Here is a 16,290-nt window from a genome sequence, read left to right as displayed (position 1 = left end):
TGCATAAAGATATTCTTTGTTTTCTCCCATATTTAAATAGTATTCATAGTTGGGGACTTCCCTGGCGGTTTGGTGGTTAAGACTCCGAGCTTCCACTGCAGCGGGCATGGTTTCATCCCATCCTTGGTCATGGAACTAAGATCCTGCATGCCAGGCAGTGCAGCCAAAAAAAATTAGTATTCATTGTGTAGATGTATCAGAATTTATTCATCGAGGCTCCCAATAGTCATTTGCATTGTTTCCAGTTTCTTGCTATTATAATTAATGTTGCAATAAATATCTGTGTTTTCATTTTTTTATAGTATACCCTTGGGATAGATTCATATAAGAGAGAATATCAAAAGAAAATGTCAAACTTTTGGATTTTTGCTAACCTGGTAGGAGAGAAAGGATACCTCAATGTAGTTTTAATTTGCATTTCTATAATGAGCAAGACCAAGCTCTTTCCATATGGTAAAGAGACATTTGCACTTGTTTTTCTTAAATTGATCATTTTTATCTTTAGCTTGCTTTCTAGAATTGTCTTTTTCTTCCCTATTTTTAAACGTTTATCATACATTAGGAATATTCCCCCTTTATCTGTGCTCCAATTTGCAAATATTTTTTCCCACTTTGTCATTTATGTTTTTATTCTTTCTAAGCTGTTTGGGGGTTGGTTGTTGGTTTTGCATGCAACAGTTATATTTTTATTGAAGTGTAGTTAACTTACAATGTGTTAGTTTTAAGTGTACAACAAAGTGATTCAGTTATGCATATATATGCATTCTTTTTCATATTCTTTTCCATCATAGGTTATTACAAGATATGGAGTAGAGTTCCCTGTGCTAAACAGTAGATCCCTATCGCTTACCTACTTTATATATAGTAGTCTCTATCTGCTTGCATGCTCAGTCGTGTCTGACTCTTTGCGACCTCATGGGCTGTCACCCGCCAGGCTCCTCTGTCCATGGGATTATCCCAGCAGGAATACTAGAGTGGTTGCCATTTCCTTCTCCAGGGAATCTTCCCGACCCAGGGATCAAACCCATGTCTCCTGTGGCTCCTGCATTGGGAGGTGGGTTCTTCGGTTACCAGGGAAGCCCATATATAGTAATGTGTATATGTTAATCCCAAACTCCTAATGTAGCTCCCCCCGTCCCCTCCCACCCTGTCCCCTTTGGTGACTATAAGTTTGTTTTCTATGTCAACAACAGTTATGTTAATGTCGCCACATTTATCTGTTTTTTTCCTTATGGCAATTGTATTTTGAGTCATAGTTGTCAAAGATTTTTATAAAGCAGCAGTGCTACTTTTAAGTGTGATCCTCAGATCAGCAGCAAAGTCAGCATTTCTAACAGATCTATTGAATCAAACTTTGCATTTTAACAAGATCTCCCTAGGTAGTTAATTTGCACATTCAAATTTGAGAAGCCCGGTTCTAGAGAATTTCACTCACTTCATCTTCTAGAACTAGCGAGGTGGATGACTGGTTCTTAATTGTAAATCGTTGGTGAGCTCTTATCCACAGCTGCTGAGGAAAAACAATGAAGAGACCAACACCAGCAAAGGGTGTAAATGGAAGGCTGTCTAGATAACCAGTATTATAAATTCAGATATGAGACTCTTCTATTAAAATGGTCTTTAAAAACATACCTTTTGTAGTGCTATGATTATTTGATTGACTTATCAATCTATCATTTTCTGAGATATCTGTGGACAATATACCAGTGAAAAGAGGGCTTTGGTTATTTTCCAAATGAATAGAACTGTCTCCTGCTGTTAAGCTTTTCACAATTCTCATGACCATGGACTTTGCAGAGGATAAAATAAACCTCTTCAAGGCTTGCTGCACTGCACAAGCAAATTCTGTCCCTCTCCCACAAGCTGCAAAGATGGTCACGTGACCTACGCTAACTATATGGGTGGATAAAAGATTCCATAGAAAGATTCTTATCGTGCCTTTGTAACTAGCACCATGAGCTGTTTGTCAGTAATTTTCATTTCTGCCAGAATATGTTATCCCATCTCCTTTGCCAATGGGTTATGTAGAATTTACTCAATAAGAATAAACACACTGGAGAATTAGATCTTGACTCAGCCGTTTATAACAGCTTTTTGCATTTTTCATTGTCTTGGAATGCAAAAAGGTTTTACAGGAATGATTAAAGCAGGAATCAGCCATGATAATATGGTGCTGTCATTCATTTTTAATACACGGGCTTGTACTCAAGAGCCACCCAGAGTTCCAAACACTCCTAGAGAGAAAACTAACCACTTTAAAGTCCAGAACTAGGCCTGCGGACATGAGGAACATGTATCAGTTTGACAAGTGACTTCTTGCTCTAGTTCTCTTTTGACTTTTGTAGTATATCTGAGGCAAAGTTCTTAAAATTTAGTATATCACTTTAAACCTAGATTTTAGGTTCAGAGAACATTTTAAAAACTGTGTGGAAAAACACTTCATAAACTATAAAGCATCATCTTTATTTTGGTTATTGTAGTGGGATTATGTTTCACATTTCAGCTTTTCGAATAATGAACATTACTTGCTTAATGAGTCTCCCTAAATAAAGTGGCAGCTTTCCACAGTTTCATGGAAGGAATAATCAGCTTCACTCTGCCATACCTGGTGACCTACACTTGTAGGAACTATTTCCATGAAATATTTTTGTGTAGTCATAACATCAACTTTTTCCACAGTGCAAATAGTTGCTGGTTATTCTCTTAAAACGCTATGGACATATAAACTGGTATAACCCTAGAGGTTAATTTTGTAAAATTTATCAAAATTACAAATGCATACATCTTTTGATCCATCAATTCTAGTTCTAGAGATTCATCCTACAGAAATATTTACACATGCAAAACAATGTATGTACAAGATTATTTCGAAGAGCAAGGATTAAAAACAACCTAAATACCCATCAGTGGGAGGCTAAGTTACATAAATCATGGTACATCCATGGAATACCATGCATCTGTGAAAAAAAAATGAAGAGGCCTTCTTTGTAGTGATTTGGAGATATATTCAAGATATATTGTTAATGGAAAAAAGTAAGGAACAAAAGAATATAGTATGCTACCACTTAGGGAAAAGGGGAACATTATATATACAAATTCAAACACCAAAGAGAAAATATGTAAACATAAAGAAATATATATCTATATTACATATATATAGATATATATACACACAAAAAGCAAATAATATTGTTGTTGAGAAGAAAGCTAGATGTCTGGGGAGTGCAGATATGTAAAGGAGACTTTGCATTACAGACTCTTTTACACTTTGAATGCAGAACTATGTGAATCCATTACTTATTCAAAATGTTTAAATGTTTGAAAAGACAATATGTACATCTGTACTTGTCTATTTCCTTTTAAAGCACAGTTGCCAATAGATAGTGGAGTCTGACCATTTGGCCATGTTGCCACCCTTTTGCTTCTTGTTGGCTGGAAAATTTCTTCACCAGAGTCACTTCTCTAGGTTATGTGTGACCCAGCTGATAGCCCACCTCTTCCCACAGCTCCATCCACTTTGACCCATACACAGGCTCGGCCTGACTCCAGCCCTAGGACCAAACACCCGCCTTGGATAAAGAGGTGATAGAAGGATGCCCCTGGTGGTCTAGTGGTTAAGACTCGGGGCTCCACTGCAAGGTACCAGAGGTTGGATCCCTGGTCAGGGAAGTTCCACATACCGCACAGCGTGGCAAAAAAAAAAAAAAAAAAAAAGTGACAGAAGACCCCAAGCACCAAGTTGACCCAACTGTTATTTGACTCTTACATGAGGACCAGTAAGGCAATGCACTCGCTGTTCCCGACATGTGGTCACTTTCCTTGTCCCGGAGATCCAACCCTCACTGTTGATAATATGCCCTCCATAGGACTGCATCCTGTCAGGCTTTTGTCAGTACCAGTTCCAGGAACTGAAGCCTTTGCATCTGCTAGCAGATGTCCCTTAAATAGACTCCCTGTTGGCCTGCCTGCCTCAGTCTCAGAACACTGCCTTCCTCTAGAGCCTTGGTCACCAAGTTCTGCCCTCTGGTTGAGAAACCTCATTCCTCTGTTCCCATGTTTGGTCCTCCCATGCTTACCATTTTATTTGTTTTTCCCTGTCAGACTCTCATAATGGTAATAATACTAAAGAGACTGACAGGGGGAAACAAATAAAACTTACCATTATGACTTCCGTGCTGCGTTAGACCTGCTGGAACGAATTTTGTCTTTGCGCCTGGAACTAGGACACAAGGGCCAAGGTTCAGCCTGTCCCCTCCCAGTCTGTCTCATCTCATTGCTCAACACCAGACAGGCTGGACACTGAAGCAACTACACTGTTAAAAAAAATGACCCTTACTGGAGGGTCTTCTGTGCTTCCTCTGAAATTTAGTCTGATTGAAGTTTTGTTTAAATATCTCTAATCCCTCAGTTTTTCATTGGCAATAGACAAATTTAATGGAGGCTTAAGATTTCAACTTTTAAGGACAATGCCAAGAAACAGATTAACCATAATCACTCACCATCACAAGAGATTAGTAGAAACCACGGAAGGTATTACAGGGCTTAGAACACTGCTTCTCAAACTTTAGTGTTTATCAGAAGAGGGAGCTCATTAAAGCGGAGTGCTGGGCCCCACCTCCTGATGTTCTGATTTGGTATGCCTAGGCTGGGGCCAAGAATTTGCACTTTTTCAAAGTTCCCAAGTGGTGGCTAATGCTGCTGGTGCAGGTATAGAGGTTAAGATGAGAAAACTGAAATATAGAGGGATTATGTGACTTGCTCAAGGTGCCATAACTAATACGTAGTGGAATCAGAATTTTGAACCCAGGTATTTTTACTCCAGAATCATCACATCATTGCAGTCTTTTTGGAGAAAACATACAAAAAATACAACACAAGCAAACTTCAAATCTAAAGCAAAACATCATAATTTCAGAAGGATCATTGTGATTTAATGCTATTAAATATACTGATTTTTTGGGCAACATCTATTTTTTCAGCAGCCTGATATTCTCTAATGCTATTAACCATTAAAGATGTTTCCTCAAGAGTTTTAATTATTTTCAACTTAGAAGAAAAATATTTATTGAGCATCTGGTATAGTATCCAGGGATAGTAATCATCAACAATGCAATTCAGAGAAGCTTCTATTCCACTCAGCAAAATAGCAAGTAATTTAAATTGTTTCTAGTTGAATTTTTAACAGTTTAATGCAAAGCTATAATTTCATTAGCAATGATTCTGTTGAACCGGGATCTTTTCTACATTTCTCACAATGGAATCTATATGCATTTGTAAAATTTGAAGTAAGACATGCAAACAAGTCAGCAACTGTCCTTACACTTAAAATCATGAGTCTAGCCAGGTACTTTATCAATTACAAGACTAGAAATAGTCAACTACAATTCCTTCCCCTAAAAAAGTGCCAGAGGTATGACACTATCACAAAGCAGAGCAAAAATCTTTAACGTATCACTAAATTTTACTGACATGTGACCAAAAGAGTCATCCACACAGATAATGTGAAAAAAATCTAATTATCACTTGTTTTAAGATAATCTCTTATCTATTGACATACAATATATCTTATAATGTGTAATTTCAACTGACTTCCTCATCCTTGACACTAAGAAATGGTTCTGCCTCTGCCACAGCATTTTATCTTTACTTTACAATAAAAGCATCACAATCATTTAGAATGAAAAGCTAGTAAGCTTAGAAGGCAAAGAGAAATGCTCTTGACACACCAGTGAACTATAGATAGGCAGGCTCTCTAGATGCCTGCAAACTTTGTTCCATTCCAACAAGGGGCATCAGTAACAAATTTAACAAGTGTCCTCATTGGTGAAATGGAGATTCTGAATTATTCAAGGTAGTTTTCCCGATAAAGTGATCTATTGTGATACCAATTATATGTGTGTGTTCATATTTTCATCATACTATGTAACTGAGTCTAGTAATACTTAGAATATTAGACTTCAATGAAACTGGAAAACAAACAGAATGCTTTATTACTGGATAAACCATTGGAATAGAGCTTAATAGTTTAGAACATATATGCAATTCCATTCTCACTGTTGTTCAGGACACCAAGCTGCAAAATAAAATTTGTGGGTATGTACCATGATACAGTAGACAGAATTCTAAGAGTTGCAGAAATCTGAATTGATATCCCAAGCACATAGAATGAAATGCTATTCAATATATGGCTGGGCAAAGAACAACTTCTGATGAAAGAACTTCCAAAAGTTGTATTCAATCAATTTCCAGAGTTTACACAGGATCAAGGGTCTTCAAGTTCTTACCAGTCTGAGTAGAGAAACTTTGATTCCAGAAATATCATATCTTAGGAGTATAGCTAATCTAGCCCTAAAGAAAAGGCTATTCTAGACCAACCCTAAAAATTCTGAAAAGAAAGTCTGGAAGGGATCAAGCTGACCTACAAATAAAATAACTATCTGACAAAACAAGTCCAATAGTATTTAAAGTAATATGGCAAATTCTAAGACTCAACGATGTAAAATTCATAATGCCTGAAATCCAATCAGAAATTACTTAGCATGCAAAGAAATAGAAAACATGACCCATAAGGAGAAAAATTAGTCAATAGAAACAGAAAGAAGAATTACAGAATGATAGGGCTAATGGACAAAAATGATAAAACAGCTATTGTAAGTATTCCCCATATAGTAAAGTAAAAATAGGAAGTATAGTAAAAGAAAATATAAACAGAATGAAAATAGAAATGGAAGATAAATGGAAATTCTAGATACGAAAAACACAATACTCAAATTTACAATTCCACTAGATGAGATTAACAGCAGATTACACAACACAGAAGACCAAAGGACTTAAAGATGTAGCAATAGAAACTATCAAAATGAAGATAAAGAGAAAACAGCTCAGAAACAACCCACAGAGCCTAAATGATCTATAGGAAAATATCAAGCAGTTTAACACATACACAATTGAAATCCCAGGAGAAGAGAAAGAAAAAGAACATGAAAATACTTGAAGAAGTAAGGGCCAACCTTTTTCCAAAATTGATTTTTAAAATCTGTTAGTGCCCGCTTTGGCAGCACATATACTAAAATTAGAACGATACAGAGATTAGCATGGCCCCTGCGCAAGGATGACACACACACACACACACAAATTAAATAAAATCTGTTAAATTTTAGTAGGTGAATGAATAAATAAATTGTGGTACATCCAGACAAAGGACTACAGTATTATTCAATGGTAAGAAGAAATGAGTTATGGACCCATGAGAAAATATGGAGGAATCTTAAGTGTGCATTACTATGTTAAATCTGAGACTGCTACATATTGCCTGATTCTAACTATATGGCAGGGCTTCCCTGGTGGCTCAGTTGTAAAGAATCCACATGCCAAGCAGGAGACACTGGCTCGATCCCTGGGTCAGGAAGATCCCCTGAAGAAGGAAATGGCAACCCACTCCAGTATTCTTGCCTGTGAAATCTCAGAGGAGACTGGCGGGCTACAGTCCATGGGGTTGCAAAAGAGACAGACATGACTTAGTGACTAAACAACAGCAACAACTATATGACATTCTGGAAAAGGTAACACCATGGAGATAGTGAAAAGATCAACGGTTGTCAGTCAGGGGCTGGGGTTGGAGTGGAGATGGGGATGAATGGTACAGAGCGCAGAAGATTTTTAGGACAGTGAAAATATTTTGTGTTTATTATAATGGTGGATATATGTCATTATACGTTTATCCAAAGCCACTGAATATACACCACCAGGAGTGAACTCTAACGTAAACTATGGACTTTGGATGATTATAATGAATCAGTGTATGCTCATCTTCATTAAAAAAAAAAAAAGTGTACCATTCCCATGAATGATGTTGATAATGGGAGAGGCTATGCATATATGGGAACAAAGGGCATATGGGAAATCTCTGTATCTCCTTCTCAATTTTAGTGTTAACCTAAAACTTCTCTTAAAAAGATCTTTTAAAAAGTAATATTCTTTCCTTTAAAAAAAAATCCTATAAACAAACGTATCTATATGCTCAAGGAGCGCCAACATGATAAACACAAAGAAAACTACATGAAGACACATCCAAATCAAAATGTTAGAAAACAAAGATCAAGAGAAAATCTCGGCACCTCTCCACCTCAAGAATTTTTCTTTTGGCCGCATCAGGTCTTAGTGGTGGCACACGAAATCTTCCCTTGTGGCAACATCATTCTCTAGAAGTAGCACGCGGGCTCCGTTGTTCCTTGGCGTGTGGGATCTTAGTTCCCCAGTCAGGGATTGAACTCACATCCCTTACATTGCAAGGCAGGTTCTTAACCACTGAACCACCAGGAAAGTCTCATGAAGTGTTAAATCAAGTTGTATATATCATTCAAAATTAGAGAGAGAGAATCTTAAAAGCAGCCAGAGAAGAAAGGCACATTATGTACAGATGTACAAATGTAAAAATCACTGTAGACCTTTCTTTAGAAACTATGAAAGGCATAGAAGACCTTTACAGAGCTGAAAGATAAAAAAGATATGTTGACTTAGAATTCTCTACTCAGAAAATATATCTCCTTCAAAGATGAAGGTGAATAAAAGAGTTTTCAGACTAACAAAAGCTGAGAGGATTTGGCACCAGCACACATGCACTACAAGAAATGTTAAAAGTTCTTCCAAGCATGTAACACCATGAAACTTAGATCTACACAAAGGAATGAAGAGTGCTGAAATGGTATATATGGGGTTAAATATATTAAAAGTTATTTTCTTAATTTTCCAATTATCTTACAAGATAACTATTTAAAGCAAAAATACAACATGAATGGGTCTAGAGATTGTCGTGCTGACTCAAGTCAGACAGAGAAGGAGAAATACTATATGACATCTCTTATATGTGGAATCTAAAAAAGAAATGATACAAATGAACTTACAAAACAATAAGAGACTCACAGACTTAGAGGACAAACATAACTGCCAGGGGAAAGGAAAGGGGGAAGGGATAGTTAAAGAGGTGGGGATGGACATGTACACATCGCTATATTTAAAATGGATGACCAGCCAGAACCTACTGTATAGTACATGGAACTCTGCTCAATTTTATGTGGCAGCCTAGATGGGAAGGGGGTTTGTCGGAGAATGAATACATGTATATATATATGGCTGAGTCCCTTCACTGTTCACCTAAACTATCACAATATTGTTAATTGGCTATACCCCAAAACAAAATAAAAAGTCTTTTAAAAAATTAAACATTTTAGTTCAGTTCAGTCGCTCAGTAGTGTCCAAATCTTTGCGACCACATGGACTGCAGCACGCCAGGCTTCTTGTCCAACACAAACTCCCAGAGCTTATTCAAACTCATGCCCATCGAGTCGGTGATGCCATTCAACTATCTCATCCTCTGTCATCCCCTTCTCCTCCTGCCTTCAATCTTTCCCAGCATCAGGGTCTTTTCCAATGAGTCTTCACATCAGGTTGCCAAAGTATTGGAGTTTCAGCTTCAGCATCAGTCCTTCTAATCAATATTCAGGACTGATTTCCTTTAGGATGGACTGGTTGGATCTCCTTGCAGTCCAAGGCACTCTCAAGAGTCTTCTCCAACACCACAGTTCAAAAGCATCAATTCTTCAGCACTCAGCCTTTTTTATGGTCCAACTCTCACATCCATACATGACCACTGGAAAACCACAGCTTTGACTAGGTGGACCTTTGTTGGCAAAGTAACGTCTCTGCTTTTCAATATGGTGTCTAGGTTGGCCATAGCTTTTCTTCCAAGGAGCAAGCATCTTTTAATTTCATGGCTGCAGTCACCATCTGCAGTGATTTTGGAGCCCAAGAAAATAAAGTCTGACACTGTTTCTACTGTTTCCCCATCTATTTGCCATGAAGTGGTGGGACCAGATGCCATGATCTTAGTTTTCTGAATGCTGAGTTTTAAGTCAACTTTTTCCACTCTCCTCTTTCAATTTCATCAAGAGGCTCTTTAGTTCCTCTTCACTTTCTGCCATAAGGGTGGTGTCATCTGCATATCTGAAGTTACTGATATTTCTCCCGGCAATCTTGATTCCAGCTTGTGCTTCTTCCAGCCCAGCATTTCGCATGATGTACTCTGCATATAAGTTATATAACCAGGGTGACAATATACAGCTTTGACGTACTCCTTTCCTGATTTGGAACCAGTCTGTTGTTCCACGTCCAGTTCTAACTGTTGCTTCTTGACCTGCATACAGATTTCTCAGGAGGCAGGTCAGGTGGTCTGGTATTCCCATCTCTTTAAGAATTTCCCACCGTTTGTTGTGATCCACACAGTCAAAGCCTTTGGCATAGTCAATAAAGCAGAAATAGATGTTTTTCTAGAATTCTCTTGCTTTTTCGATGATCCAACAGATGTTAGCAATTTGATCTCTGGTTCCTCTGCCTTTTCTAAATGCAGCTTGAACATCTGGAAGTTCACGGTTCACGTACTGTTGAAGCCTGGCTTGGAGAATTTTGAGCATTACTTTGCTAGTGTGTGAGATGAGATTGTGCGGTAGTCTGAACATTCTTTGGCATTGCCTTTCTTTGGGACTGGAATGAAAACTGACCTTTTCCAGTCCTGTGGCCACTGCTGAGTTTTCCAAATTTGCTGGCATATTGAGTGCAGCACTTGCACAGCATCAGTTTTTAGGGTTTGAAATAGTTCAACTAACTACCGCACAATTGGCAGAATTAAATTAAGCCAATAAGATCTGGAAATGTCTGAATATTTGGAAATTAAGCCACACACTTCTATAAAACACATAAGTGAAAGAAATCACAAGGAAATTTTTATAATTTTAAATATTTATATTATAAAAGAAGAACTGTCTAAAACTAATAATCTAAGCTTCTACCTTAAGAAGCTAGAACAAAAAAATCAACTATAATTCAATTTTTAAAAAGGAAGCTAGAAAAAGAACTTATTAGACCCAAAGAGATTGCAAGAAAGGGAAAAGTAAAGATAGGAACAGAAATCAATAAACTAGAAAATGGACAAACAATAAAGAAAATCAATGAAACAAAAAGTAGGTTTTTTGAAAATGTCAATAAAGTTGATAAACCTCTAGTTAGACTGATCAAGGAGAGAAAGAAGACACAAATTATCAAAATCAGAGATAAAAGAGGACACATCATATGGATCATGGAGACTATATATTTATATAATGACTTAACACCATAAGTTTAACAACTAGATGAAATGAACAAATTCCTTGAAGGACAAATATTACCAAAATGGAGTCAACAAGAAATAGAAAAGAAGAAAAATCCTATGTCAATTACAAAAACTGAATTCACAAATAACCATTTCACAAAGAATATTCTAGGCCCCGATGGCTTTACTGAATTCAACCAAGCACATAAGAAAGATATAATACTAATCCAACTATACTCTTTTCAAAAAATAGAAGAGAAAGGAACACTTTACAACTCATTGTATGAGACTAACATTATCCTGATATAAGAAAATAAAACTACAGGGACTTCCCTGGTGGTCTAACAGCTAAGGCTCCTCACTCCCAGTGTAGGGGTCCTGGGCTCCATCCTTGGTCAGGGAACTAGATCCCACATACCACACCTAGCAGTTCACATGCCACAACTAAAGATTCCACATGCTGCAGTGAAGTTCAAAAATCCACGTGCCCCCCCAAAGAACACAACAAAGAAAATAAAACTACAGACCAGTATTCCTCATAAACATAGACACAAAAATTCTGAATAAAACAACAACTCAAATCCAGCAACATATAAAAAAGATACTACACCTGACCAAGTGGTATTTATCCAAGGAATATAGATTGGTTTACCATTTGCAAATCAACCAATAAAAAGACCATATTAACAGGTTTAAAAAAAACTGAATAGGAATTTCCTGGCAGTCCAATGGTTAGGAATCAGTGCCTTCACTGCCAGGGCCTGGACTGGATCCCTGAGGGGGCAACCAAGATACAGCAAGCTTCATAGTCCAGCCAAAAAAAAAAATTATATGATCATATCAATACAAAACCCCCCCACATTTGATAATATCCAACACTCATTCATAATAAGATCATTCAGAACGTTAGGAATAAAAGACAATTTTCTTAATCTGATAAAGAATGTCTATGCTAAATCTACAGCTAACATCATATTTAACGTTAAAGAATAAATGTTTTCCCAATAAGACAAGGAACAGGGCCAAAACACTGATCTTCACTATTTACACTTAATATTGTACTAGCCAGCGCAATAAATCAGGGAAAAGAAATAAATGGCATACAGATTGGAAAGTAAAAGATAAAACTGAAATTATATGACATGATCATGTACATAAAACATTCTAAGGAATCTACAAAAAGCCCTAGAACTAATAGGTGAGATTAGCAAGTCTTCAAGACATATGAGACAAAAATACAAAAATTAACTATATGTCTATCTACAAGTAAAGAAGAGTGGGAAATTAAAATTTTGAAAATATCATCAGTGCTCGCTTCGGCAGCACATATACTAAAATTGGAACGAAACAGAGAAGATTAGCATGGCCCCTGCGCAAGGATGACACGCAAATTCATGAAGCGTTCCATATTTTTTATAAAACTCCTGGAGGAGAACATAGGCAAAACACTCTCTGACATAAATCACAGCAGGATCCTCTATGACCCACCTCCCAAAATATTGGAAATAAAAGCAAAAATAAACAAATGGGACCTAATGAAACTTAAAAGCTTTTGCACAACAAAAGAAACTATAAGCAAGGTGAAAAGACAGCCCTCAGATTGGGAGGAAATAATAGCAAATGAAGCAACAAAGGATTAATCTCAAAAATAAACAAGCAACTCCTGCAGCTCAATTCCAGAAAAATAAATGACCCAATCAAAAAATGGGCCAAAAAAAAAAAAAATGGGCCAAAGAACTAAACAGACTTTTCTCCAAAGAAGACATACAGATGGCTAAGAAACACATGAAAAGATGCTCAACATCACTCATTATCAGAGAAATGCAAATCAAAACCACAGTGAGGTACCATTACACGCCAGTCAGGATGGCTGCTATCCAAAAGTCTACAAGCAACAAATGCTGGAGAGGGTGTGGAGAAAAGGGAACCCTCTTACACTGTTGGTGGAATGCAAACTAGTACAGCCGCTACGGAGAACAGTGTGGAGATTTCTTAAAAAACTGGAAATAGAACTGTCATATGACCCAGCAATCCCACTTCTGGGCATACACACCGAGGAAACCAGATCTGAAAGAGACACGTGCACCCCAATGTTCATCGCAGCACTGTTTATAATAGCCAGGACACAGAAGCAACCTAGATGCCCATCAGCAGACAAATGGATAAGGAAGCTGTGGTACATATACACCATGGAATATTACTCAGCCATTAAAAAGAATTCACTTGAATCAGTTCTAATGAGATGGATGAAACTGGAGCCCATTATACAGAGTGAAGTAAGCCAGAAAGATAAAGACCAATACAGTATACTAACGCATATATATGGAATTTAGAAAGTTGGTAATGATAACCCTATATGCAAGACAGAAAGAGAGACACAGATGTACAGAACAGACTTTGGGACTCTGTGGGAGAAGGCGAGGGTGGGATGATCTGAGAGAACAGCATTGAAACATGTATATTATCTAGGGTGAAACAGATTACCAGCCCAGGCTGGATGCATGAGACAAGTGCTCAGGCCTGGTGCACTGGGAAGACCCAGAGGGATCGGGTAGAGAGGGAGGTGGGAGGGGGGATCGGGATGGGGAATACATATAAATCCATGGCTGATTCATGTCAATGTATGACAAAAACCACTACAATATTGTGAAGTAGTTAGCCTCCAACTAATAAAAATAAATGGGAAAAAAATAAATAAATGGAAAAAAAAAAGAAAATATCATCAATGATACCATCCAAATACACGAAATAAATTTAACAAAATATATCCAAGACTTAGACATTGAAAACTTCAAAATACTACATAAGGAAATTAAAGAAGATCTAAATAAACGGAGAGATATAGCATATTCATGGATTGGAAGATTCAATATTATTAAGATATCTGTTCTCAAAAAAAAAAAAAAAGATATCTGTTCTCCCTAAATTTAATAGATTCAATGCAATCCAAATAAAAATCCTACCAGTGTTTTTTTTAAAGAAATTGACAAGCTATTTCTAAATTTATGTGGAAATGCAAAATAACTAGATTAGACTAAACAATTTTGAAAAAGAAGAACAATGTTGGAGATTTACATAACCTAATTTCAAGACTTAGTAAACCACTGGATATCCACATGGAAAAAAAATTGTAGCTTTACCTTGCCTTACATCATACACAAATATAAGCTCAAAATGGATCTTAGTTCTAAATGTAAAACTCAAAATAAAAAACTTTTACAAGAAAACATAAGAGAAAATTTTTGTGGTCTTGGTATAAGAAGAAATTTCTCAGATAGGACCCAAGAAATGTGAATTAGATAAGAAGAATTTAATACATTGAATCTAATCAAAACTTAAAACTACTGTGCATTGAAAATCAATAATATGAAAATTAAAAAAACAAGTCGACTGGCTGAGAGAAAATATTCCCTATATATATATATATATACACACACACATATATATCTGATGAAAGATTCGTATGCATAAAGAACTCCTAAAACAATAAGACAGGGACTTCCCTGGTGGTCCAGAGGTAAAGAATCCACCTGCCAATGCAAGGGACATGGGTTCCATTCCTGGTGTGGGAAGATCCCACATGCCTCGGGGCAACTAGGCCCATGTGCTACAAATACCGGGCCCAAGCTTAGAGCCTGTGCTCTACAACAGGAGATGCCACTGCAACAAGCAGCCCCTGCTCATCACAACTAGAGAAAGCCCACACATAGCAGCAAAGACCCAAGCGTAAATAAATAAATTAAAAACAAAAAAAAGAAAATCCCCAATATATAGGAAAAAATTTAAATGGATACTTTAGAAAAGAAGACATGGTCCATAAATACATGAAAAGATGTTCAATATCATTAGTTATGAAAAAATGTAATTTAAAACCACCCACTTTAAAAAAAAATACCACCAACTAGATTGCTAAAATTAAAAAGGTTAACACTGCTAAGAGTTGACAAGAATATGAAGCAACTATAATTCCTATACCTTGCTATTGGGAATAAAAATGCTATAGCTGCTTTGGGGAACAATTTTTTTAAAATTTTTTTTTATTTTTTTATTAGTTGGAGGCTAATTACTTTACAATATTGTAGTGGTTTTTGTCATACATTGACTTGAATTAGCCATGGATTTACGTGTATTCTCCATCCCGATCCCCCCTCCCACCTCCCTCTCTACCCTCTCCCTCTGGGTCTTCCCAGTGCACCAGGCCCGAGTACTTGTCTCATGCATCCAACCTGGGCTGGTGAAAAACAGTGGTTAGATGCCACAAAGTAGGTGGCAATGCCTTAACCGTATGCGTGTTGTCAGGCCCGAGAGCCTCTTCCATCCTTGTCAAGGGGAGTGCTAACCTTCTCTCCTTTCATACAACACTGGGGAACAATTTTGAAGATTCGAAGTTAAGCATATACTTACTATACAATCCAAAAGAAATGAAAACATACAAAGATTTGTGCACAAATGTGCATAACAACTTTGTTCATAGTAGCCAAAAATTGGGAACAATATGAAAATCAATAGAAAAATGGTTAGACATATTATGGTATATCCATATGAAGTGATATTACTCAGCAATTAAAAAAACAAACAATTTATACATACAACACCAGTAAATCTCAAAACATTATGATGAGAAGTATAAGCCAGACATACTATATGATTCCATTCACATGAAATTCTAGAATGAGCAAAACTAATCTATATTGATAGAGAACAGGCCAATGGTTGCCTGGAACTATGAGTGAAGGTAAACATTGACTGAAAAAATGACCAGGGGAACTTTATGAAAGGCTACAAATATTCTACGTTAAAGGTTGACAAACTTCACCCCCATGGGTCAAATCTGGTCCACTGTCAATTTTTGTACAGTCAGTAAGTGACAAATGTCTTGTACATTTTTCTTAAAGCGCTGAGAAAACTCAAAAGAAGCATGTGAACATTATATGGAATTCAAATTTCAGTGACCCTAAATAAATTTAAGTGTTCCTAAATAGATTATGGCTTCCCTGGTGGCTCAGAAGGTAAAGCGTCTACCTGCAATGTGGGAGACCTGAGTTCGATCCCAGGGTCAGGAAGATCCCCTGGAGAAGGAAATGGAAACCCACTCCGGTACTCTTGCCTGGAAAATTCCATGAATGGAAGAGCCTGGTAGGCTACAG

General features: G+C 37.0%; 3 non-coding genes across 3 annotated transcripts; 2 read left to right on the top strand and 1 right to left on the bottom strand.

Moving 5' to 3' along the window:
- The first annotated feature begins 7,042 nt into the window (after positions 1-7,042).
- On the top strand, positions 7,043-7,147 carry LOC122691048. The gene has a single exon (XR_006340295.1). It is a non-coding gene; the product is annotated as a U6 spliceosomal RNA (small nuclear RNA).
- A 5,303-nt stretch (positions 7,148-12,450) lies between these two features.
- Positions 12,451-12,557, top strand: LOC122690947. The gene has a single exon (XR_006340200.1). It is a non-coding gene; the product is annotated as a U6 spliceosomal RNA (small nuclear RNA).
- A 2,822-nt stretch (positions 12,558-15,379) lies between these two features.
- LOC122691125 lies at positions 15,380-15,505 on the bottom strand. Its single transcript, XR_006340361.1, has one exon. It is a non-coding gene; the product is annotated as a U6atac minor spliceosomal RNA (small nuclear RNA).
- Between the last annotated feature and the right edge of the window lie 785 nt (positions 15,506-16,290).

This window comes from Cervus elaphus, chromosome X, assembly GCF_910594005.1.
Source record: "Cervus elaphus chromosome X, mCerEla1.1, whole genome shotgun sequence".
NCBI lineage: Eukaryota > Metazoa > Chordata > Mammalia > Artiodactyla > Cervidae > Cervus > Cervus elaphus.
Note: the sequence above shows the minus strand (reverse complement) of the source record. Positions and strands in the feature narration are given on the sequence as shown.